Source organism: Canis aureus, chromosome 4, assembly GCF_053574225.1.
Source record: "Canis aureus isolate CA01 chromosome 4, VMU_Caureus_v.1.0, whole genome shotgun sequence".
Taxonomy (NCBI): domain Eukaryota; kingdom Metazoa; phylum Chordata; class Mammalia; order Carnivora; family Canidae; genus Canis; species Canis aureus.
This window is the reverse complement of record NC_135614.1, coordinates 9,718,293-9,745,338: the sequence shown is the minus strand read 5'-3', so window position 1 is coordinate 9,745,338 and position 27,046 is coordinate 9,718,293. Positions and strand designations below refer to the sequence as shown.

At 39.2% G+C, this 27,046-nt stretch overlaps 1 long non-coding RNA gene across 1 annotated transcript in view; it reads left to right on the top strand.

Annotated features, from left to right (window-relative positions):
* The first annotated feature begins 1,576 nt into the window (after positions 1–1,576).
* The window catches only part of LOC144311780 (uncharacterized), a 38,600-nt gene continuing 13,130 nt past the window's right edge, over positions 1,577–27,046 (top strand). Inside the window, exon 1 of the long non-coding RNA XR_013377304.1 lies at positions 1,577–1,671. This is a non-coding gene — a long non-coding RNA (uncharacterized LOC144311780). The remainder of the gene's footprint in view (positions 1,672–27,046) is intronic.

The window sequence follows — 27,046 nt, the reverse complement described above, 5'->3', positions numbered from 1 at the left end:
AGAGGCAGAGACATAGGCAGAGGAAGAAGCAGGCTCCATGTGGGGAGCCTGATGTGGGACTCAATCCTGGGTCTCCAGGATCACACCCTGGGCTGAAGGCAGGCACTAAACTGCTGAGCAACCCAGGGATCCCTTATTGTTTTTTTTTTTTAAAGTAAGCTCTCTGCCCACCATGGGGCTTGAACTCATGACCCCCAGATCAAGAGTTGCCTGGTCTATGGATCGAGTCACTAGGTGGCCCTGGTTTTCTTGTTTTGTTGGTTTCTTGATTTGTTGGTTGCAGAGATAGATTATGAGCAGCTCATTGCGAACACATGTTTGCTGTGATAATTGCAACTGAAAGTGTGGTCCCCAGGGCCTGGATTCTAGTACCAGCTCCATCCCTAGCCAGTGTTGCTTCCTCCTGCAAGCTTCCATGGCACGGGAGAGAAGTAGAGAATGATGCTGGCAGTGGAAGCCATCAGCCTCCAGGAACCATCCACCAGAGCCACAGACTAACTCAGAGGCAGCCAAGCGGCTCAGCAGCGTCTGTGACAGAGGTCAAGGGTCTTTGTCAATAAAATGAGGAAGTTGAACTAGAGCACATCTCTGACTCCTTCCGTCATCAATAACCTCTGTCTTTCTGGTCCTTTCTGACACAAATGAGGCAAGAAAGGCATTGCTGTTGCCTGGGCAGTGACTTGTTCTTCCATGGGCCACTAGGCCACAGGAGCAGAATCAGCATGTGCAATGGTCTCCCGTTCTGGCCTCAGACAGCTGCACGTGGTGGACATTCATGCAGCATCCATCCATGAGGGCAGCAAAAGAGCCCAAAGACTGGAAGAGTTTTGGGTTGCCTTGTTCCTACAAAGCCAGGAGGAAAATTAAAGTAGTCTAGCTTTTGAAAGGTCCAGGAAACAGCCACTGAATGAATAGGCTGTCATTTCAATCTAGAATCATGGGTTCTTATGACCTTTTCTTTTCACTTAGTTTCTGTTCCTAAAGTGAAGAAATACACTGCCTAACCAGTAATAAATGCCCCATATTGCATATATTATATAATCACAAAGTGCTTTCACCTCCATTATCTCATTGAAGCTCCCCAATAATCTTGTAAGATAGATAGGAATTATGTTTTCCCATGTTCCTTTTTTATTTTTTTTCAGCATTTCATGAAATGGTTCATGAAATTGGGGAAGGAGCACAAACAGGAGGGAGAGGCAATGGTGACAGGCTTGAAGGCAAGGGGCACAGGGATGGGCCGGGCAAGATGCTCTCCTCTTCCCTGCAGCAACCCTCCCCCAATCATCCCACTGATGGGAGGGGATAGGTTTTCCCATTTTAAAGGTGAGGAAACTGAGTATCAAATAAACTAAAAATGATTATTAATAGTAAGTCACATTTGTATAGTGTATTATATTTCCCTGAAGACACAGTGCTATCTTGTCTTTGCTGCATTCCTGCATGTGTTCTGTCAACAGATCCAGTCATTGGCCAACAGGGGTGGACATGTGGCCGGTCACCATGCACAGTGATTGGTCCAGGACCAAGCCAGTTAGGGGATGGGTTTTTTGTTGTGCTTTTGGTCTGTTTTCTGCTGGAGCAGATGGGGTGAGTCTCTTTGCTGTCAGATCTTGGATTATTCTGGATTCTGTCATGGAGAATGAAAAAGGAAAAGGAAGCCAAGTGGAGGTAAGCAGAGCAGAAAGACCAAGAGATCCCCAGTGATGAGGAGGCCCCACTTTTAGTCCCTGAGACCCTGGAGTGGTTTTTGTCTCTGTCCCTTTTGATGATCTGTTGTAATTCATCCTTCACCCATCTGAAGAGTGGGGGGTGGGAGAGTGGGGGCGAGGAGGGACAGACAGACAGAGAGAAGCAAACATGCAGGAGCCTGCATGCTCCTGATGAGTCTCCTGTGAGTTGAGCTAAGATTAGTCAGACCCCTGGGAAAGCTGCACTCAGCAGGCAGCGAAGGCACCAACCCTTCATTCTGCAACCATCCAATTCACCAGAAGGTGTCAGTGAGAAATTCCCTACCGTCACTCAATGCATTTAGGTGATTGACTTTCAAAGATAAAAATTGCAGAATGATTTTTTTACCTTAATTTGAGCTGCTTCTAAATTTAAATTTGATTTCGAGAATTTATTCTCAGCACAAAACAAACCCATGCTGTACATCCATTTTCATAGCAGCATTATTCAAAAAAGCCAAGAAACAGAAACAGCCTGTTATGGATTAAATGTATATGTCCTCCCAAAATTCATATGTTGAAGCCCTAACCCCAGAGTGGCTAAATTTGGAGTAATTAAGGTTAAATTAAGTCATAAGAGTGGGGCCCTAATTGAATAAGATTCATGTCCTTATAAGAAGAGCTAGCAGAGAGGGGCGCCTGGCAGGCTCGGTCTTTGGCATCTGACTCATGATTTCGGCTCAGGTCATGATCTCAGAGTCCTGAGATTGAGCCCTGAGTCAGGCTCTGCTCTGGGCGTGGAGTTTTCTCGAGATTCTCTCCTTCTCCTTCTGCCCCTCCCTCTCCATGAGTACACATGCACACTCTGTAAAAAAAGACATCAAAAAGAAGAGTTATTTACGCATAAGGGAATAGGATATTTTAAATATATGGTGCTTTCATTTCAGTGATAATTTTTTCAAAAAGTATAATTCTAGAATATATGGTGGACCAGCTTATAAATGAGTACTGGCAAGAATTTTTAGTGGCTGCATTTGCATTTGTGAAGTTTGTGAGCTATAGTCCAAATGTTATCATGGCACACTGTATGAATGATTTGCAACAGCTTGAATAAGGTGGTAGAAGAATCTAATTAGCTATAGCATATGAGAATATAAGCATGCTGCTTACAAAGATTCTGCTTTCTGGCAATCGATACCATGGTCATGTTTAAGAGTTGTTATACTGGGGCGCCTGGGTGGCTCGGTGGGTTAAGTGTCTACCTTGGGCTCAGGTCATGATCCTGGGGTCCTGGGATGGAGCGAGTTTGCTTCTCTCTCTCTGTCCCCCCCACCCCACTCTCCCACCCCCCACTCATGCTCTTTCTCTCTCTCTCAAATAAATGAATAAAAGTCCTTAAAAAAAAGAGTGGGTTCTTAAATGTCTTGTATTTGTATATGCCTACTAAAGCAGTTTATTTATGTGAAGAATATTTTTCTTCCCAGTTTCAGCAATAATTGTGTGAGATAATATTTCATGTAGGTTTAAGTAATGCAACATTGTTAATTTTATCCTCCAATGAATAAAACAGCTTTACAAAATTATTATTTGAAGATTGCTTATTGGCAAAATTTTAATTAAGTATAAATTCTAATTTTCTAAGACTTGCAAAAACCTTCATTATTTATATAGTTTTGTACAGTACATTCATAGAAACAACTTTGATTAGCTTTGGTGTTTTTACTTTTTAAAAATATTTTATTTATTTATTTGACACAAAAAGAGAGCACAAGCAGGGAGCAGCAGGCACAGGGAGAGGGAGAAGCAGACTCCCTGCTGAGCAGGGATCCCAATGCCAGCCTGGATCCCAAGACCCCGAGATCATGACCCGAGCTGGAGGCACTCAACCAACTGAGCCACGGAGGCGCCCTGGCTTTGGTGTTTTTAAAGTCAAATATAAGGGAGGCCTGGGTGGCTCAGTGGTTAAGCGTCTGCCTTCTGGCTCAGGGCGTGATGCTGGAGTCCTGGGGATCGAGTCCCACATCCAGCTTCCCGCGTGGAGCCTGCTTCTCCCTCTGCCTATGTCTCTGTTTTTCTCTCTCTCTCTCTGTGTCTCTCATGAATAAATAAATAAAATCTTAAAAAAAATAAAGTCAAATATAAGAACAGATGAAATATTGAAATAGTCCAGAAAAGCCATTTCTCCACCATGAAACCCAACATCAGAGACCACCGACCTAATATCTGTCATATTATGTCAGAGTTGTTCCTTTGATTTTATTGGTTTTATAGCTTGAAGTATTTAACTTGTAGCCGTGTGTGTTTCTTCAGAGAAACAGAACCAATAGGATATATTTGTGTGTGTGTAACATGTGTGTTCCCACATGCGCGCGCACGAGGTGGGAGGAACCGAGAGAGACGTTGACAAGTCTGAGATCTGCAGGCTGGAGACCCAGGGAAGAGTTGATGGTTCACCTCCGGTCCAAAAGCCATCTGGAGGCAGGATTTCCTCTTCCTTGGGGGACTCAGTCTTTTTTCTCTTAAGACTTTCAATTGATTGGATAAAGCCCCCTCCCCCCATTATGGAGGGTCACCTGCTGTACTCAGTCTAGTGATCTAAGAAATAATCTTATCTAAAAATACTTCCACAGTGACATTTAGACTTCAAATCTTGTCTTAAACACATCTTTTAGATGCATTATAATAAAGTTTTCTTTTTTTTTAATTTATTTATGATAGTCCCATCACAGAAAGAAAGAGGCAGAGACACAGGCAGAGGGAGAAGCAGGCTCCATGCACCGGGAGCCCGACATGGGATTCGATCCGGGGTCTCCAGGATCGCGCCCTGGGCCAAAGGCAGGCGCCAAACCGCTGCGCCACCCAGGGATCCCTAGATGCATCATAATAAAAACACTTTAACAAAGCACTGAGAGGGTCTGTTAAATATTTTTTCCAAAAAAAAAAAAAAACCATGAAGCAATCTTCCCTGAAAGATTCATTCTGTCCCAGCTCATAGAACAACGAGGGACTCGCTGGCATCCTCACCCAGGTCTCCAGTACCGGGGTCTCAGAAATGTAGGTCTGCTTACTCACAAGTTATCTATTCTGCTTTTTTTCTCTTAACATTTAAGATAAGGCTTTCAAGGTTTTGTTTTTCTTACTGGTTGGTTTTTGTGATGTTTTCAGTAAAACGTAATTATTTATAATGATATCTGAAAATAGCAGCTATAAAATAACCTGAAAAACCAACCTCGTGAATGAGCATTGAGGTATATTTTGAGGACAATGGGGGATGCATAAAGTTTGTGTGTATTTAGCTAAAGGTTTCATACAAGAGGACTCTTTCCTCCTTTCCACTCAATCCCTGAATAATACATCCGATGAATGTCACCTCATGCAGAAAGGAGATCTGAACTAACAGTTTCATTAACATGGAAAAATCATATGAATAAAAATATCCCACTTCATGAGCACAGAGATGATTTATTAAGCAAACCTGAACCTGCCGCCTTAAAGTCTTAGGTTTGCTATAATTTATATTTCCTGTCAGGAATGCTCATATTTCAGCTATAAATAGAACATGGCAGCAGAGAGAGTGGTGTTTTAATTAGGTCATTCCTCAGTCTGCGTGACTTATTTTCTTTGAGCCTTTGCCATTTTTTACTTCAGATTTAATCTCTTTGTGATGATGATGCAACATGACAGAATGATACCAGACTTCCAGAGAGTTCCCCTCCCTGCTCTCTCCTCTCTCTAATTCTCTCTCTGTCTCTCTTTCTCTGACTCTTTGTCTCTCTCTCTCTCTGTCTCCATCTCTCTCAGTGTCTCTGTCTCTGTCTCTCTCTCATCAAGGTGCACTTGCTGTCTCAAAACCTCCAGCAAAGAGGAGGCCAGGAGGGCTTTTGTCATATGTTTACACCACAGATTGAGTCTCACCTCTGGTCACTCTCCCATCTGGGACTAAATGTCCCAACTGGCGCTTGGCTTATGTCTGGCTCTCCTATGGCTATGTATCTGCCCTTCTGAACTTTGTGATTGACACTAGTGGAGTGCAGGGGGAGACTAAAGAAAGGAGATAGATAATAAGACTCCTATGTTGGGGACGCCTGGGTGGCTCAGTGATTGAGCATCTGCCTTTGGCTCAGGTCATGATCCCGGGGTCCTGGGATCAAGTCCTGCATCAGGCTCCCCATGGAGAGCCTGCTTCTCCCTCTGCCTAATGTCTCTGCCTCTCTCTCCATGTCTCTCATGAATAAATAAATAAAATCTTTTAAAAAAAGACTTATACATTAAAAGATTGAGTGGACTGATAACCTTCCCATCTTCCTTATTAAACCTAAATCTATAACAGTTCCTAGTAGCTTCTGAAGGAACAATGCAAATGGAAAAAGACCCTTTCTAATCCGATTTGCATTTCAGAAAGATTACTCTAAACACTAAAGACATTATTGCTTGAAAATAGGGAATGGTCAAGCATTAAAACAATATTGAGTACAAGAATGTAGGGTCTCCTCCACAGGGTCTTGGCTTTAAGCTATAGGTAGTAACTGAAGGGGACAACCTTTAGAAAAGAAAACCAGAGCCAAAAATGATCTGAGTTTTAAATACAATCAACGATGTCAGGCGGTAGGCAGTTGCTCCTATCTACTGCCACCAAAATGGTACCACTTTCTTCTTCCTAAGGAATATGCCCAAGATAACAGATACAGTGTTGTTACTTCTTTTCATCTTGTTAGAGACCTTGGATCCACAAAGTGTAGTTCACCCTAATTCCTTGAGGAGGACCTTTCCATGCAACAAAGGAAGGGGAGAGTCTATCCTTTATCTCCATCAAGTGCTAAGTTGGAGTCTGGGACTGCAGGGCTGATGCTCATGAACAGGAGATACACATGTGCTCCAGGGTCAGTGATTCGTGCATCCGCAGACCATGTGAAGGTCCAGTTCTCCTTTTGCTCTCTGAACATGAAGGTGGGAATCAGGATATGTTTTGCTGACCCCAGCAGATATCTTTCAGTTCCAGAGAAGTTTCCCTTTTGTGCACTTCTACAGCACATTTCACCATTCTAATTCAAACATTATGACAAGGTAGCAACCAGACAGGCTGAAGGACTGTGAGGAAACAGGAGGTGTTGGAGTACTTCCTGCATAAGAAATGATGTTTTCATTTTTAAAACCCACATTTCCCCTCCTGGCCATAGCCCAGGGACTCAGACAAGGGCTGTAATAATGACTAATGTGCTTCCCTTAATGTACCCACTAACTACAAGTCAGGTCATTTTTACATCAGTGTCATAAATCTTGATGTTTCTGTAGCCACTTACATGACTAGCAGGAAATGCAGCTTTTTCCAGGGGATAAACTCTCCCAGATATTTGTGTGAGAAATCCTAGGCATGCTCATAGAAGTTGGCTGCTGCCTGATGGGGGCAGGGGAAGCTTGGACCTGCCCCAAAAGCCATCAGGGCAGCCACTACAGCTGAACCTCCAGTATCTTCTGATTTTAGTTTCATGGGCACCAGGGCTGCAAGTCTAGGGGCCCTGGGCTTGGAAGTCACTCTGGTCAATGTAACAGGTCATCTGCTATTGCCAGAGGTGTTGCTGCATGGACCCTGCTGGCCTTGGTGCAGACCCTGTCAGCTTGCCAAGGCAACAACCATTCAATTGGCTAAGAACTGGCTTCATCTCTGTGTCACGCTCTGTATTGAGTTCCTGATCCTCAGCAAAAGTGGTCTTCCTCTCCAAGTATTATAATTCCTTAGATTCACTTTACAGCCATTCCCAAGGTGAGCCCACAGCCCTGGGATGGGTAACTTGGATAGGTTCTAGTCATGTGCTCAAAACCAAGCCTTTCTTGGTCCTCTAGCTAGTTGTGATCCCTCTATTTTATCTCCCAAGTCATGTAGTACCTTATTCTTTGCAACTTTACTACTAAAACACTCTATTGACTCTTGGACCTTAGTTCTGATTTTTTTTTTTTTTTTTTTGGTCACTCTTTTCCTTTATGCTGAGTCACCTTTCAGAAGCCTCATTGTCTGAGAGTTCTAAGAGATCCATTGCAAGGAGCTCTGCTCCTCGGCCTTAGTTCAGATCTACTTAGGCCATCAAATATGTTTTAATAGTCTGACAACTCAATGGGAGACTTCTGCTTCCAGAAAGGTAGAGTACACATACCCTTCACTATTCTCCCCACTAAATACAGCTAAAAATCCTGGACTATATATAAACAATTATAAATGACTCCAAAAGGTGAAAAGAAGGCAGATAGGCCAGAGACCTTTAGACCCTAGTTGTCATGAGCTAAATTGTGTTACTCTCTAAAATTTGTATGTTCAAGTCTTAACTCTAACTTCCTCCAAATGTGACTGTATTTGGAGACAGATCTTTAAAGAGGTAATTAAGGTTAAATGAGGTCATTTGAGAGGACTGTAATCCAATATGATTGGTGTCCTTAACAGAAGAAGAAAGCTGGGTACATAAAAAGACACCAGGGTCACATGTATATAACTATGTGAGAACACAGGGAGAAGATAGTCATCTACAAGCCAAGGAGAGAGATCTTAGGAAAAAAAATCCCGCTGACACCTTGATCTTGGACTTCTAGTCTCCAGAACTGTGAGAAAATAAATTTTTCTTGTATGTGCCACCTAGTCTGTGGTACTTCTTATGTCAACCCTAACAAACTAATATAATAAGGCATTACACACTGTTATGTTAATATATTGCAAACTTTGGTATTCCCAGGTTACTGGCTTCTTAAGCTCAGTGTGCACAGATAGGTAAAGGACAAGGAAAGGGGCAGCTTAGCAAGACAGAATTTTTAGGTAATAACAACTCTACTTCAATCAAACTTCTCAGAAAAAATTATCACTTCATCCCTACCCATGCCAACAAAGGCCCAGTGGGGAGCCCAGACTTCTACCTTCATTGGGCTGTAATGAGACACCCAACTCCCCACCCCCTATGGGGGCATTGTATCAAAGAAGTCTGAATAGGGAGCAGAAACTTTCATCCTTGGAGGGCCTCAGTGAACCTCCCCATCCCTTAGTGCCATTGGAGAACACTGGGGAAACTGTAACAAGACACTTGTAACCCTGCTACCCAGGAAAGTAGCAGTGAGGCCTACTGGGGAGCTGGAACTCCACGCATCCCCCAACAGAAACCCTCAGGTTTCAACAGAAGCTAAAGAGGGAAACCTGGATTACTATTCCTGCCTGACATTCTACCTTCTTCCTTCTGGAGTGGTGTCAGAAACTAAATCAGAAGCTTTATTTTTATTTTTTTTTAAGATTTTTAAATTTAGGGATGCCTGGGTGGCTCAGCGGTTGAGCATCTGCCTTTGGCTCAGGGCGTGATCCTGGGGTCCTGGGATTGAGTCCCACTTCAGGCTCCACAGAGGCAGCCAGCTTCTCCCTCTGCCTATGTCTCTGCCTCTCTTTCTGTGTGTCTTTCATGAATTCAGGTGCCCCCTGAATCAGATTTAAATAATATTTGGAGTCTCCTAAAATAATATGAAAATGTCCAATTTTCAATAGGAAATCATCAGCACACCAAGTACCAAGAATATCTCAAACTGAATGAAGAAAGGATCATTAATAGGTGACAGGACCAAGAGACAGAGATATTAGAGTTACCCGGCAGAGATTTTAAGTAGTCATAGAATGCATCATAAAAATGTTTCAACAAGCTTGAAACAAATGAAAAAAAAAAAAAAAAGTCTTACCAAACAACACAGAAAGCACAACCAAATGGAAATTTTAGAAATGAAAAATACAGTAACTGAAATAAAAAGCCTCGGATGGGCTCATCAGAAGAATGCAGGGGACAGAGGAAGGAATCAGTGAACTGGAAGATGAAACGAGAAATTATCCAATCTGAACAATTGAAAAAAAAATGAGCAGAGCCTAAGTGACCTGTGGGTAAATAAAAAAAGATCTAACATACGCATCATCAGAATCTCAGGGGGAGAGGAGAAATCCAAGGATGAAAAAATTCTAGAAAAAAAAATCATGGCTGAAGTTTCATGAAAGACATAAACCTGCAGATTCAAGGAGCTTAACTAACATCAAAGAGGAAAATCCAAAGTAATCTATATCAAGACTCATAATGGTCAAATTTCTGAACTTTCTTTCAAGACAAAGAAAAGTGTTGAGACAGATGACACTTTACCTTTAGTAGAAAAACAATTCAAATGCAGAGGGTATCTTATCAGAATCCATGGGGTGGAGGAGGTTGAGCAACTTTTTAAAGCGCTAAAATAAAAGAACTGTCAACCTAGAATCCTATATGCAGTGAAAATATATTTCAAGAATAAAGAAGAAACCAAGACATTCTTAGATGAAGGAAAACAAAGAGTATTTGTCACCAGCAGATATACCCTAGAAGAATGACCTAAGGAATTTCTCTAAACTGAGAGAACATCAGGAAGGAAGACAGAACTTGGTAAGCAAAAATATGGGTAAATACAATATACTTTCCTTCTTCCCTTGAGTTTTCTAGATTTATTTTTGACCCTGGAAGTAAAATTTATAACAGCATCTGATGTGGTTCTAAATGGATGCAGAGTAAATATTTAAGAATATTATCTTATAAATAGGGCAAAAATGGGACATAAACAGAGGTGAGTTTTCTATACTTCATGAAAAACTTATTCAACTTAAAAAAGAGCATCTACAAAAATCCTACACCTAACATTATACCTAATAATGAAAGACTGAAGATTTTACATCTAAGATCAAGAACAAAGCAAGGATATCTGCTCTCATCACTTGGTCAATATAATGCTAGAAGTTCTAGGCAGTGCAATAAGGTAGGAAACCAAACAGGTATGTAGTTTGGGAGAGAAGAAACAAAATTGTCCCTATTTACAGATGACATAATTGCCTACATAAAAACAGCCTTTTGGAATCTCCAAAAGTTTCCTATAACAAATAACTGAATTCATCAAAGTCACAGAATGCAAGATAAACAAATAAAAATCTAATGTATTTCTATATACTAACAGTAAACATATGGACACTAGAATTAAAAATGCAATACCATTTTAATCACTGAAAATAAAATGAAATACCTAGTTATAAATCTAACAAAGTATGTATAACATTTGTATGTTGAAATCCACAAAGCATTTAAATAAATAGAAAACATATCATATTTGTGGATTGGAAGACTCAAAACAGTAAAAAATGTCAATTCTCCCCAGTTTGATATATAATTGTTAAATGCAACTTCTTAGGCTGTGCATGCATGTTGGGGTTATCTTCACCTTTTCTATAAGTTGTACCAAAACATCTGCTACTTTCATTTGTATCATTCCTTCAGATAAGTAATTTGGTAACCCCCCCAAAGATAGATAGATAGATAGATAAATAAATAAATAAATAAATAAATAAATAAATAAATGCAACTTCTTTCAAAATTCCAGCAAGATTTGTCTTTTTGTATGGATAAGGGAAGCAAAAGAACTAGAACAAGTAAAATAATTTTGAGAAAGATAAATAAAATGGGAAGAATCAATCTTTTAAAATTTATTTTTAAAGATTTTATTTATTTATTCATGAGAGACACAGAGAGAGACAGGCCGACACATAGGCAGAGGGAGAAGCAGGCTCCATGCAGGGAGCCTGATGCAGGACTCATCCTGGGACCCCAGGATAACGACCTGAGCCAAAAGCAGATGTCCAACCACTGAGCTACCCAGGCATCCCAGTCAATCAATTTTTAAGCCTTATTATTTACCTATAGTAATCACAGTCCTGCAGTATTAGCAAAGTGATAGACACATAAATCAATAAAATAGAACAGAAAACTCACAAGAGACCCACAAAATACCCTCAACTAATTTTGACGGAAGTGTAAAAACAATTCAATGAAGTTAAGATCACCTTTTCAGCAACTGGATATTCATAGGCAAAAACAAAACAAAAAATCCTCTACAGAAGTTTCACATCTTATATAAAATTAATTCAAAATGGATCACAGACTTGAATGTAAAATGTAAGTCTATAAAACTTTTAGTTAAAAAAAAAAAAGGGAGAAAGTCATCAGTATCCAGGGTGAGGCAAAAAGTTCTTAGATTTGACGACAAATCATGATCCACAAAATTAAAAATTAATAAAATGAAATTCATCAAAATAAAAAACTTTTGCTCCGCAAAGGACCCTGTGAAGAAGATGAAAAGACAACCTGCAGACCATGAGAAAATATTTTCAAACCATATATATGAAAACAGAATAAAGAATCTCAAAATTCAACCATAAAATCCAAACAATTAGAAAATGGGCAAAATACATGAAGAGACATTTCACTAAAGAGGAAATGGCATATGGCAAATAAGCACATGGTGTTGGGATGGAAGTGAGTGTGGCTATCAAAGGGATACAAAAGGGACTGCTGTGGTGGTGGAAATGTTCTGTATCTTGATTATATTACTGTCAGTGTCTTGGTTGCATATTGTTATAATTTTGCAAGATGTTATCATTGGAGAAACTGAGTGTTCACGGGGATCTCTCTGCATTATTACAACTCTATGTGAATCTACAATTACCTTAAAGTAAAAAGTTTCAAAAACTTTTAGTGATTGCTCCTGGTTTTAGGTGGTACAGTTCAGTGTTTTGCTTTGTTTTTTCAGTTCCTCCGGGAAGCCAACCGAAAGAAACAAAAAGACCAAGAAGTAGTTATGCCAACATCATCTTTGACAAAACTAGGTAACATTAGAAAGCCCAAATAAAAAAATAGCAGGAAGGGCTGTTGAACAATGAAGGCCAATTAGGAGTGCAAAAAAGTGCAAAGTATGCTAAAAAGTTATCATGGTAATCACTTTGTAATGTATATAAACGCTGATTCACTGTGCTGTACATTTGGAACTAATATACACTGTATGTCAACTATACTTCAATTAAAAATATGCAGACTTTTAAAAAGAGAGTTGTGGGGATCCCTGGGTGGCGCAGCGGTTTAGCGCCTGCCTTTGGCCCAGGGCGCGATCCTGGGAACCCGGGATCGAATCCCACGTCGGGATCCCGGTGCATGGAGCCTGCTTCTCCCTCTGCCTGTGTCTCTGCCTCTCTCTCTCTCTCTCTCTCTCTCTCTCTGTGACTATCATAAATAAATAAAAATTAAGAAAAACTAAAAAAAAAATTTAAAAAGAGAGTTGCAAAGTGCAACAATGGGCAAGGACTGCTGGCAGGAACCAGCAGTTTTATTCAGTTGATTTCAAGGCAAAGAAGAGGAAATGGTGGCTGAACAAGGAATCATATAGACAAGCCACATTTTTAGAGAGCTTTCTGTCAGTGTGACAGGGTGGGAGAGAAAGATAGCATTGTGAACAGCCCTGAGCCACCAACCTCAGTTGTTGAGGAAAAAGTAAATCATACTCAATTCTGCAGGATAAGAAAAATTACTCTGTCCCCCCTTCCCAGATGAATCTCCTTTAAGTAACTGGTACAGGAAGGACTTACCTCATTCAAAGACAGGTATTCAAAAAGAAAAATTATAGAATTAATATCAAGATACTACAATTTAAAAAAGAGGAAAAGCTAAAGGCAAATAGCAAACAAAACAAAACAGCTCTTTGGGACTTCCAATAATGCCTGTCGCAAAAGTTTTCCAGCAAGCTCTCCCACAAAAAGTTTTATTAAAAAAGTAAAAAAATAAAAAATAAAAAATAAAGCCCTCTTTCTTAACCTTTTGGGTTTTTGTTTTGTTTTGTTTTTCTTAACCTCTTGAATGAAGGTATTGGAAAGTGACTAAGACAGGCAGAAACTGTAGGGGAATTTGCTCTTGAAAGTTGACTGCAAGAGTAAGAGTTGTAAGTTTGTAGCTTGTTTTGGCTGTGAATACTTTCTGTCCCACCCAAAAATCTTGCTGCTGAACATCACAGCCTTACTGGCTGATGGTGGTAGAAGATAAAGTTTAGGGTTGGCAGAACAGAAGACCATTTAGGTGTGATTTCCTGAATTCAGAACAGTTCCAGAAGGAATGAACCCCAAAATATGAATATAAACATTTCTCAAATCCCTGACTAACTGCTAAACTGCACGCATGGGAGACATACTGCTGGTTTTGGGGGGCAGTCCTGGTGAAACATGGGAGGTAGAAACAACAGAAGAATTTACATTTGAAAGATAGAACCACACTGGATAAGATTTGTATTTGCTGTTCTCTTGACTGTATATTCTCCAACATGAGTGGCTTAGACAGGAGAATGTTGAAGCCTCATGGACCTAAGGAGTCAAAAGATAGAGCTGAGGGTTTCAGAACACCTGGAAAGTTAGAAGGAAATGCTAGAAGCAAAAGAGCCACAGACAGTGTAGGTCCCCATATATAAGTATAAATTCTACCCAAATCTTTGCCTGACTGCTAAGCTATGCATATGTAAGAAAGACTCCAAGGGGCTCAAAGAAATAGCAGGCAGATGTGAGAGAGGAATGTGTTCTTGAAAGACAGAACTGCACCAAATGCAATATGTGCAATAGCTGTTTTTTTGACTGTACGTGTTTCCAACTCACACGCAGCTCATATGGCATAAAGGCAGAAGCCTTAATGCCTGTGGTATCAGAGAGCAGAGCTGGGGCTGGCAGATCAGCTAGAAACAAGGAAGCCTCAGAGACAATAAGACCCAGAATCTGAGTCTTTCCAAACTTTCAGCTTATTTTGTCTTACAAAGGTAGAGAACACTCCAAGGGGCAAGTCTATGAAAGCAGCAGCTGGAAACTGAAAAATGCTGAGCAGAGATCTCAGCTGCTACACTCTATATGGGAGACAAAGCTTATAGTTAGAATTAAGGTAAGTTAACTGCTTAATAGAACAAAATCCAACAATCCTCAGAGGAATATAACAGAATGCAGAGTCTCCACAACACATCACCCATAGCATCCAGTTTTCAACCAAAAACTACCAGACATGCAAGGAAACAGGAAAGGGTGGCTTACATTCAGGATAAAAGGCAGTTTATGGACCCTTGCTGAAATTGGGCCCAGATGTTAGATTCAGCAGACAATGATTTTTAATGATCAAAAAGGAAACATGAGTTCAATGAATTAACAAATAGGGAATTTCAACAGAAAACTGAAAATTTTTTTAGATATTATTTATTTATTCATGAGAGACACACACAGAGAGAGGTAGAAACATAGGCAGAGGAAGAAGCAGGCTCCACGCAGGGAGCCCCATGTGGGACTCTATCCCAGGACTCTGGGATCATGCCCTGGGCCAAAGGCAGATGCTCAACTGCTGAGCCACCCAGGCATCCCAGAAAATTGAAATTATAAAAAGAAAGCTAAATAAGAATTTCAAAACTGAAAAAATGCAATGACTAAAACAAAAAAAATTTACTAGATAGGCTCAATAGATTGGAGATGACAGAAAAAAAATCAGTAAAGGTGAAAAAAGATAAATAAAAATTATCCAACCCAAAGAGCAAAAAGAAAAACAAGAAAAAGATAGAACCTCAGAGGCCTATTAATACCAAATAATCCAACATAATGCTTATTTTAATCCCAAAAGAAGGAGAGCAAAAAAGAGTTGATGGAGTGAGTGAGTGAGTGAGTGATATATAGAGAGAAAATGTGTAAGAAAAGAAAAATTACTAACTCCCCATATCTGGTGAAATATGAATAATACTTGGTTAATTATCTGATAGAGCTCCACAACCCCAATTTGAATAAATACAAAGAAAACCACATTCTGTTACAGACCTCCACTGCAAACAATCAGTGATAAAGAGAAAATCTTGAAAGCAGCAAGAGAAAATAAAATCTTACATAGAAGGTAATTGACTTCTGTCAGCATAGAAATGTGAAGAGTTTAGAAGTCATCTCTTCTAGCTTTACAACAATAAAAATTTAATGATTTCTCTTGGACCCTTCAAAGCACCGAGGTTGCACAGCAAACTACCAGCCCCAAATCTGGAGAGACAGGGGATTCCAGAAGTCACAAAAGATCCAGTTACTCTGAGCAAAAGCCAGTGAACTGGTAGAGACACTTAAATAATTTTGACAATTTGCTAGGCCAGAGGCTGAGTGTAGACTTACATGACAGTGAGAAACTCTTGATGACCACAGTTTGGGGCCAGGGTGGGGGAGACCCTACCCTTTCATGATTTTTATCTCCAGAAAACCCACCAAGTTCTCATGGTGTAAGGCCAAGAAATATCCCCTCCTGGGTCTGACAGATGCCTCCACCCAAGGATGGAGGAAGGGGAAACTATAAAATACTTAATGAAGATCACAGCCCAGAAGCACAGACCCATGAAAAGACTGAGATTAAATAAGATTATAAAGTGTTTTTCTTACCTTACACTTTGCCTTCACAACAGCAAAGCCCCAGTATGATAACAATGGATTATAGCTGAAAAAATTGAAAGATGCAGACTGTCCCTAAGGAAGAGTAGATGGGGAGCCCAAAGGCAAAAGAGAAACCAGAAATAAGGACACTAGAAGAGTTTGAAGTCTCTGACACCTACAACAACAGCAAGCATTAAAGACAGATCAACTTCTAGTTAGATTAATATAAAATCTCACACTAAAGGCCTATCTGCCTCAATTCTGTTACCCAATGCAATATGTCCAGCTTTCAACAAAAAATTACAAGGTATACTAAAAGTAACACACACACACACACACACAGAGTCTGAAAAGACAAAATAAGTATCACTATCAGATTCATATGACAGGGATCCCTGGGTGGCTCAGCGGTTTAGTGCCTGCCTTCAGCCCAGGGTGTGATCCTGGAGTCCTGGGATTGAATCCCACATCAGGCTCCCTGCATGAAGCCTGCTTCTCCCTCTCAGCCTGTGTGTCTGCCTCTCTCTCTCTCTCTCTCTGTGTGTGTGTCTCTCATGAATAAATAAAATCTTAAAATTCATATGACAAAGATTTTAAAATTATCAGTTAGAGAAATTAAAATAACTATGATTACTATGTTGTTGACTCTAATGGAAAAATTAGACATGCAAAAAATAGATGATAATGTAAGCAGAGAGATGGAGACTCTAAGAATCAAAAGGAGCACTGTAACAGGCATTCGCCTTTCATGGGCTCTTCAGTAAACTGCACACAGTCAAGTAAAGAGTCAGTGAGTTTGAAGATAGATCAATAGAACATTTCCAAACTGAAATACAAAGAGAAAGAAGGCATGAAAAGGAAAATCCCAGAATATTCAAGAATTGTGAGACAATTTCAAAAACTATAACATACATGTAATTAGACTACCAGAAGAAGAGAGAACTGAGTAAGAAAAATATTTTCTTTTTCTTTTTTAAGGATTTTATTTATTTATTTGACAGAGAGTGAGAGCACGAGCAGGGGGAATGGCAGGCAGAGGGAGAGGGAGAAGCAGGCTCCCTGCTGAGCAAGGAGCCTCATGTGGGGCTGGATCCTAGGACCCTGGGATCATGAATGACCTGAGCCGGAAGCAGACACTTAACCAACTGAGCCACCCAGGCACACCAGAAAAATATTTTAAGGGATGCCTGGGTGGCTCAGTGGTTGAACATCTGCTTTTGGCTCAGGGCATGATCCTAGTCCTGGGATCAAGTCCCACATCAGGCTCCCTGCATGGAGCCTGCTTCTCTCTCTGCCTATGTCTCTACATTTCTCTCTGTCTCTCTCGTGAATAAATAAATAAATAAAATCTTTAAAAAATAAATAAAATAAAATAGTTTTTTTTTAAAGATTTATTTATTTATTCATGAGAGACACAGAGAGAGAGAGAGGCAGAGACACAGGCAGAGGGAGAAGCAGGCTCCATGCAGGGGGCTTGGGTGGGATTCGATCCGGGGTCTCCAGGATCGCACCCTGGGCTGAAGGCAGCACTAAACCACTGGGCCACTGGGACTGCCCAAGAAAAATATTTTAAATAATGGCCAAAACCTTTCCAAAATTAATGACAGACACCAAAACAGAGATCCAGGAATCTCAGAAAACATTAAGCAAGAATAAATGCCAACCCTTAAAAAACGTATATGATGCATATCATATTCAAAATCCAGAAAAGCAAAGATAAGAGAAAATTTTGAAAGAAGCTAGAGAAATAAAATGACTTGCCTCTTCAAGAAAAAGAACTATATTGAATTTCTTTTTTTTATACTGAATTTCTTATCAGAAACCATACCATCAAGAAGAGAGTTGAATAAAATATTCAAATGTTAAGAGAAAAAACTCACCAACATGGAAGTTTATATTCAGCAAAACTATCCTTCAAAAGTGAAGGAGAAATATTTTTTAAGACAAACAAAAATCGAGGGAAATCATCACCAAAATACCTATTCTGTAAGAAATGATAAAAGAAGTTCTTGAGGGAAAAGGTAAATGGTATAACTCAGAAACACAAATCTACATAAGTAAAGGAAGAGATAAATATAAAGATACAGGTAGGTTAAAGCAAAGGGGTGGAGAAAGATATATTATGCTAAAACTAATCAAAAAAGTTTGAGTGGCTATATTAATTCATGCAATGGAGATCTCTGAATAAAGCTGAGGATAAAAAGGAGTGTTACATAATAACAAAGGGGTCAATTCTCTAAGCAGATGTAATAATTCTAAATGTGTATGAATCTAATAATAGAGGATCAAAATTTGTGTGTGTGTAAAACAACCACATAAAGGACTAGATAAATAGAACCCTACAGTTTCAAAAATTCCTGTTTTACTAAAAATAATTTGATGTTAAATATACTGTTATGTGATCAGCATGTGGATAATACCTAGAGATACACCTAAATAATAATGCAAAGCTATATAGTTATAAGCCAATAAGGAAATTAAAATTTGGAGGAAGAAATATCTGATTAAAACAAAAGAAGTCACAAAGGGAGAAACTGAAGAACAAAAATTAGTTAACACAAAAAGGAAGCAAAGAGGAAAATGGAAGATCAAATCCATTTTATCAATAATTATTTCAAATAGAAATGTACTAAGCACTCTAATCAAAAAGTAGAGATTGGATTAAAAAATGCAAAACAACAAAATAAGCCCACACTGTATACTATGTTATGAGTGACACTTTAAAAAACAAAGACAGGGCAGCCTGGGGAGTGGGGGGGTGGGGGGACCGGGGCAGCGCTCAGCGATTTAGCACCACCTTCAGTCCAGGGCCTTTGGAGGGGGGGGTGGGGAGCTTTTCTTTTGCTTTATTTTCAAAGTCAGATTACAAGCTAATTTACATTTCAAGTATTCAATTACATTCCTCTTGAATTGACTGCTCATGATCTTTCCAAATCAGTGCTCCCATTCCGGAAAAGCTATTTTAGTTCTACTGTAGGCAGGTCTAATGAAGAGGAGAGTTTAAATTCTTCTTACATGGAATAGCACATGATAAATGTTTTTTATCATAAAGTCTGAGTCAAGCCTTCACAAGTGGCCTGTGTACTAAATTATATAGAAGGCTTTTAAATTAACATCACAGAAATGTTCTGTAATAGTAATAAATGACATAAAGTGCCTAACAGTCTGGTGGAAAAGCACTAGAGGAACCCAGAGGGCAGCAACAGAAACTGCCCACTTGATACATTTTGATGGTATTTGGCACATTTTGTTGACTAAAGATAAGGATGTAGTCCTGCATTGGGCTCCCTGCAGGGAGCCTGCTTCTCCCTCTGCCTGTGTGTCTCTGCCCCTCTCTCTCTGTGTCTCCCATGAATAAGTAAATAAAATCTTTAAAAAAATAAAAAATAAAAACACAAAGGCATCAAAAGAATGAAGGTAGAATGATGGGAAAAGATATTCCATACAAATTCTATCAAAAGAAATCTGAACTGGCTATATTAATAGTAGACAAAAATTATTCCGAGATCAGGGGTACTATTATCAACAGATATATTTCTATCTAGCACATAGAAAGAACAGATTGTGTAAGTCAGATGACTTCTTAGCAGAGGGTCAAGAGACAAATGTAAAAATGACACATCAAGTAACAGAAGTAAAAATATACCTAAAAATACAAGATTAAAAGAATAAGAAAAATGTAATCAAATAAAACTGGCTGGTGGAGTGGAAGGAGGAAATGTGCACGTACACTACTTTCATATTGCTCACAATGAGGAGGTGGAGTGTACTGTCTAAGGACAGTGGATTGAATATATCCTATAAAGTTATAATTATAAAGGAAATAATCAGAAAAAAATTGATTTTCAAATTGTCAGATAAAATTTCTAACTTACCTGACTTCAAATTATCAGATAAAGCAAGATTGCTTTAGAGTTGCATTTGATGTTCTTTATAGATTTTTGGATACCTGCCCTTTCTCTGATAAGACATTTGCAAATTATCTTCTCCCATTCTGTGGATTGTCTTTTGGTTTTGTTGACTATTTCCTTTGCTGTGCACAGGCTTTTTATTTTTTATTTTTTTTTATTTTTTTTAATTTTTTTATTTATTTATGATAGTCACACAGAGAGAGAGAGAGAGAGAGGCAGAGACACAGGCAGAGGGAGAAGCAGGCTCCATGCACCGGAAGCCCGACGTGGGATTCGATCCCGGGTCTCCAGGATCGCGCCCTGGGCCAAAGGCAGGCGTCAAACCGCTGCGCCACCCAGGGATCCCAGGCTTTTTATTTTGATGAAGTCCCAACAGTTCATTTTTGCCTTGTTTCCCTTGCCTTTGAAGACATGTCTAGCAAGAAGCTGCTGTGGCTGAGGTTAGAGAGGTTGTTGCCTGTGTTGTCCTCTAGGATTTTCATGGTTTCCTGCTCACATTTAGGTCTTTCATCCATTTTCAGTCTGTTCTTGTGTATGGTATAAGGTAATGGTCCAATTTCATCCTTCTGCACGTGGCTGTCCAATTTTCCCAGCACCATTTATTGAAGAGACTGCCTTTTTTCCTTTGGATATTCTTTCCTGTGTTGTCAAAGATTAGTTGACCATAGAGTTGAGGGCCCATTTCTGGGTTCTCTGTTCTGTTTCATTGATCTATGTGTCTGTTTTTGTGCCAGTACCACACTGTCTTGATGATTATAGCTTTGTAATAGAGCTTGAAATCCTGAATTGTGATGCCACCAGCCTTGGTTTTCTTTTTCAACATTCCTTTGGCTATTCCAGGTCTTTTCTGGTTCCATACACATTTCAGGATTTGTTCCAGCTCTGTGAAAAAAGTTGATGGTATTTTGATAGAGATTGCATTGAATATGTAGATTGCTCTGGGTAGCATAGACATTTTAACAATATTTGTTCTTCCAATCCATGAACATGGAATGTTTTTCCATTTCTTGTGTCTTCCTCAATTTCTTTTGTAAGTATTCTATATCTTTCTGAGTACAGATCCTTCACCTCTTTGGTTAGATTTATTCCTAGGTATCTTATGGTTTTTGGTGCAATTGTAAATGGCACCAATTCCTTCATTTTTTTTCTTCTGTCTCATTGTTAGTGTATAGAAATGCAGCTTATTTCTGTGCATTGATTTTATATCCTGCCATTTTGTTGAATTCCTGTTTGAGTTCTAGCAATTTTAGGGTGGAGTCTTTCATCATCTCCAAAGAGTGAGAATTTGACTCCTTTGCTGACTTGGATGCCTTTTACTTCTTTTTGTTGTCTGATTGCTGAGGCTAGGACTTCTAGTACAACGTTGAATGACAGTGGTGAGAGTGGACATCCCTGCCGTGTTCCTGCTGTGTTCAGCTGAGAGCTTTCCCCATTGAGAATGATATTTGCTGTGGGTTTTTCATTTATGGCTTTCATGATATTGAAGTATGTTCCCTCTATCCCTACACTGTGGAGAGTTTTAATCCAGAAAGATGCTGTATTTTGTCAAATTCTCTTTCTGCATCTACTGAGAGGATCATATGGTTCTTATCCTTTGTGATGTATCACATTGAATGATGTGTGGATTTTGAACCACCCTTGCATCCCAGGATTAAATCCCAGTTGATTGTAGCGAATAATCCTTTTAGTGTACTGTTGGATCCTATTGGTTAGTAACTTGGTGAGAATTTTGACATCTGTGTTCATTATATCAGTGATATTGGTCTGTAATTCTCCTTTTTGGTGAGATCTTGGTCTGGTTTGGGGATCAAGATAATGCTGGCTTCATAGAACGAGTTTGGAAGTTTTCCTTCCATTCCTATTTTTTAAAATAGCTTCAGAAGAATGGGAATTAATTCTTCCTAAATTGTTTGGTAAAATTCCCCTAGGAGGCCATCCAGTCCTTTACTTTTATTTATTGGGAGATTTTTGGTGACTGCTTCAATTTCTTTGCTGGTTATGGATCTGTTCAGGTTTTCTGTTTCTTCTCGTTTTAGTTTTGGTAGTGTAGATGTTTCTAGGAATGCACCCATTTCTTCCAGATTACTTAATTTGTTGGCACATAGCTGCTCATAATATGTTATGATTGTTTGTATTTCTTCAGAGTTGATTTTGAGCTCTCCTCTTTCATTATTTTATCTATTTGTGTCCTTTCTCCTTTCCTTTTGGTAAGTCTGGCCAGGGATTTATTGATCTTATGAATTCTTTCAAAGAACCAGCTCCTAGTTTTGTTGATCTATTCTACTGTTCTTTTGGTTTCTATTTCATTGATTTCTGCTCTAACCTTTATAATTTTTCTTCTCCTGCTGGGTTTAGTCTTTATTAGCTGTTCTTTCTCTAGCTCCTTTAGATGTAAGGTTAGGTTGTGTATTTGAGAACCTTTCTTGTTTCTTAAGAAAGGCTTGTATTGCTATATACTTCCCTATTAAGACCACCTTTGCTGCATCCCAAAGGGCTTTTTTTTTTTTTAAGGTTTTATTTATTTATTCACGAGACACACACACACACACACACACACACACACACACACACACACAGGCAGAGACACAGGCAGAGGGAGAAGCAAGCTCCATGCAGGGAGCCTGACACGGGACTGGATCCTGGGTCTCCAGTCTCACACTCTGGGCTGAAGGCGGTGCTAAACCACTTGGCCACCCCGGCTGCCCCGTTCCAAAGGTTTTGAAGAGTTGTTTTCATTTTCATTTTCATTTGTTTCCATGAGTTTTTTAGTTTCATGAAGAATTAAAGAAATTCTTTTTTAATATCCTGGTTGACCCTTTATTCTCCAATAGGATTCTCTTTAACCTCCACATATTTGTTCCTTCCAAATTTCCTCTTGTGATTGAGTTCAAGTTTTAAAACAGTGTGGTCTGAAAATATGCAGGGAATGATCCCAAACTTTTGGTACTGGTTGAGACCTGATTTTGTGTCCCAGAATGTGATTGATTCTGGACAATGTTCTGTGTGCACTTGAGAAGAATATGTATTCTGTTGCTTTAGGATAAAATGATGTTGTTATTAATTGGCTTATATAGTTGACTGTTCCCATCTTAGGGGCATAAATTGAATAGTTAGATCTTCTTGTTGGATAGACCTTTTAATTATGATATAGTGTCCTTCTTCATCTCTTATTACAGTCTTCGGTTTAAAATCTAGCTGTCTGATATAAGGATTGCTACCTCAGCTTTCTTTTGGTGTCCAATAGGATGATAAATGGTTATCCACTTGCTCATTTTCAATCTGGGTCTAAAATGACTCTCTTGGGACACCTGGGTGGGTCAGTCAGTTAAGTGTTTGCCTTTGGTTCAGGTCATGATCTCAGGATGCTGGGATTGAGCCCTGAATCAGAGTCTCTGCTCAGCAGGGAGTCTGCTTCTCCCTCTCCCTCTGCCCTTTCATACTGCTTGTGGGCTTGCTTGCTCTCTCAAATAAATAAAATCTTTTAAACAAATAAAAATAAAATGAGTCTCTTGTAGACAGCATATCGAGGGATCTTGGTTTTATTGTTCTTTTTAATCCAATCTGATATCCTGTGTCTTTTGATTAGAGCATTTAGTCCATTTACATTCAGAGTAATTATGGAAAGATAGTAATTTAGTGCTATTCTATTACCTGTAAAGTCGCTGTTTCTGATATTGTCTCTGTTCCTTTCTGATCTTTATTATTTTTGACTCTCTCTTTGCTCAAAGAATCCTCTTTACTATTTCTTGTAGGGCTGGTTTAGTGATCACAAATTCTTTTATTTTCTGTTTGTCCTGGAATCTTTATCTCTTCTATTCTGAATGACAGCCTTACTGGATAAAGTATTCTTGGCTGCATAGTTTCTCATTTAGCACCCTGAATATTTCATGTTAGTCCTTTCTGGCCTGTCAGGTTTCTCTGGGCAGGTCTGCTGCCAGTCTTTTGTTTCTATCCTTCTAGGTTACAGGTGTTTTTCCCCCTAGCTGCTCTCAGGATTTTCTTTTTATCTCTGAAATTTGCAAGTTTCACTCTAATATATCAAGGTATTGAACTATTCTTACTGACTTTGGGGTGGGGGGTTGTCTGTGCTTCCTGGACTTGAATGACTATTTCTTTCCCCAGATTAAGGAAGTTCAAATAAGCCTTCTGCCTCCCCTACTCTCTCTCTTTCCTCTTCCTCTGCGACCCCAATTATTCTAATATTGTTTTTCCTTATGATATCGCTGATCTCTTGAACCCTTCCCTTGTGTTCCAGTAGTTGTTTATCTCTTTTTTTCTCAGCTTCCTTATTCTTCATCATTTTGGTTGACAAAATCAGGTCTCTATCAGTACCAAAAGTTTGGGATCATTCCCTGCATATTTTCAGACCACAATGTTTTAAAACTTGAACTCAATCACAAGAGGAAATTTGGAAGGATCAAATACATGGAGGTTAAAGAGAATCCTATTGGAGAATGAAGGGTCAATCAGGATACCACTGACTCTCTTCTGCCTCATTTATCCTACTGGTTAGGGCCTCCATTCTTTTATTACATCTTTGTGATATCCTTTTTTATTTCCACCTGATTAAATTTCAGTTTTTTTTTTATTTCTACAGAAAGAGCTTCTCTAGTGTCTTTTATGCTTTTTTTTAAGCCCAGCTAGAATCTTTATAATCAACATTTTGAATTTTAGTTCTGACATCTTACTTATATCCATATTGATTATATCCCTGGCAGTGAGTATTGCCTCCTGTTCTCTTTTGGGTGAGTTTTTCTATCTCATCATTATACCCAGAAAATAATAAATGAAAGAGAGAGAAAATACAAAAATATCAAAAACAACATCAGAAATATATAAACTAAACAAATCATAAGAGAACAGAAATAAAAAGAAGAGAGAAAAAAATCCAACAAGAAGTAGAACAGAACACAACAATAAACTAGATCCTATGTGTATTTTGGTCTGTTTGTTAGACAGAACTAGATGCCAAAATTGGAAAGAAAGAAAAACATATATGTGTGTGTGTGTGTGTTGTGTTTACACTCAATTTTACAAAAATAAAATTGAAAACAGTGAAGGAAAACCAAAAATGAAAATATATATAAAAACTGTAATTGTAAAAATGAGCATTAAAAAAGAGTTTAAAAAAGAATTGATAAAATAAGGAAATAAATGAAAAGGAAAAAAATATAAAACTGAATGACTAAAGCATAATATGAAAAAACCACAAATTTTATATACTATTTTGCTCTAGTGCTGGAGTGGTTTCAGTTCTGTATGATTGGTAAACTTGTTATTAGCTGAATGTACCTGTGATCTTCTGGCAGAGGGGCCTGTTGCTTTGATTCTCAGGTGTCTTTGCCCCAGGTGGGAATGCACCACCCCTTGCCAGGGAGTCAGGCTCAGTGTAAGTGGTCCCGGTTTGCACAATGTGGTGCTGTTTTTCTGCCTGAAAGCTTTCAGCACTGATTTGGGGAATGAAGTGGTGGTGCTCTGATCTCTAGGTCCAGAGCTGGAAGTTCAGACCCACTCTTCAAATCACCCTCATAGAAGAGCAGTCAATCACTCTTGTTTCCCTGGTTTCTGCCCACACTCTGTGTTCACTGAGACTGGGACTAAGAATTTTTATCTCAGGCATGCAACCTCTTTTGGACTCTCCATATTTTATGGACTCCTGTGGTGTGCACCTGCACACTCCTCCTTCTGGATGGGTGAGTGGGGGTAGTTGCCATGGTCTGCCTCTGGCTTGGCCCCTGCTCCAAGCCTCACGGTGATGCAGTTCACAGTTTATGACAACACCCAGCAGAAAGCCAGCACCTGGACTGGCTGTTTGCACCTGGCTTCCCCATTCTAATGCTTGGGAACTCTGCTGCACTCAGTCACCCCCATTCTTTTTGTGAACTGAGTGGGGTGGTGCTGAGACCACACTATCCCACCTAGGATTTCAATCCACTTTTCCTCCTGAGTACCTTTCAGGAGGGACATCCCTCATTGTAGCAGACTTCTAAAAGTTCCAATTTTGTGCTCTGCTGCTTATAACAGATCAGTAGACTCCCTAAGCTGGCTCCCTCCCCAGGGCAGTTTATCTTCCAATATATCTCCTTGAATTTACATCTTCTCACCTCCTACCTTGCAAAAAGTGGTCATTTTTCTATTTGTAGAATTGTAGCAATTGTTTTCTCAGACTTCTGGTTAATTTTGGAGATGTTCAGAATGATTTGATAACTATTTAGCTGAATTCAAAGGACCTGGCAAAATTAGGATTCCCTACATCTCTGCCATCTTAACTCTGGATGAACTAGTAATTTTAAATGTGTAACAGATATCATTTGGAGCATTATTGTCCCTTGCAATCTGGATATTTTGATTCAAATTAGCAATTCCACATCTCTTGAAAGCCCAAATTTCATTACAATTTTACAGAACTCATAGAGTGCTGATATTCTCAATTTCATCTCTACCTGTGGTCATCTGTTAAAACACAAGTTATTTTTGCTCTTTGCTCATATCAAATTGGACATGATATGCAGCTCTTCTTGAGAATACCCCTCTTCTCTCTCTCCAACTCTGAGCTAATAGTTTGATGCAAGACCTGAGTCCTTCAGACCTGTGCTTTGCTGATATGACTGAACTTCTGCCCTGAATTGCTGTCCTGACCAAAGGGGTCAAGTCCTGGTGCTGCTATGGCATAACCCTGTTCCTCTCATCCTCATCCACTTCATCTTCATGTGAATAGGTGGTTCAGCCTACCTAAGAGTCTAGAAGCAGGTGATAGGGCTCTAAGATCTGTGGGATAAATTCAAATGATCTAACATACATATAATTGGAGGTGCAGAAGGAAAAGAAATAGCAGGCCAGAATGATACATATTGCAAAACCTAGGGCAATCACTAAAAATGAAATAAAGCGGAATAACTAAGTTAATAGTGGAGGCAAGTGTAATCATTTAAAAAATTCTCAATTTGGAAGAAGATAGGAAAAGAAGAAAAAGAATCAAAGAGTAGATGGGACAAATAAAAAACAAATAGCAAAATGATATATTTAACCCCAATCACATTACATTAAATAGGTCAATGTTCTAACCACTTCAATGAAAAAGCAAAGATTGCCAGATTGAACTTAAAAAGCAAGAAACCTACATTATTATTTTTTAAAAATATTTTATTTATTTATTCATGAGAGACAAAGAGAGGCAGAGCAATAGGCACAGGGAGGAGCAGGCT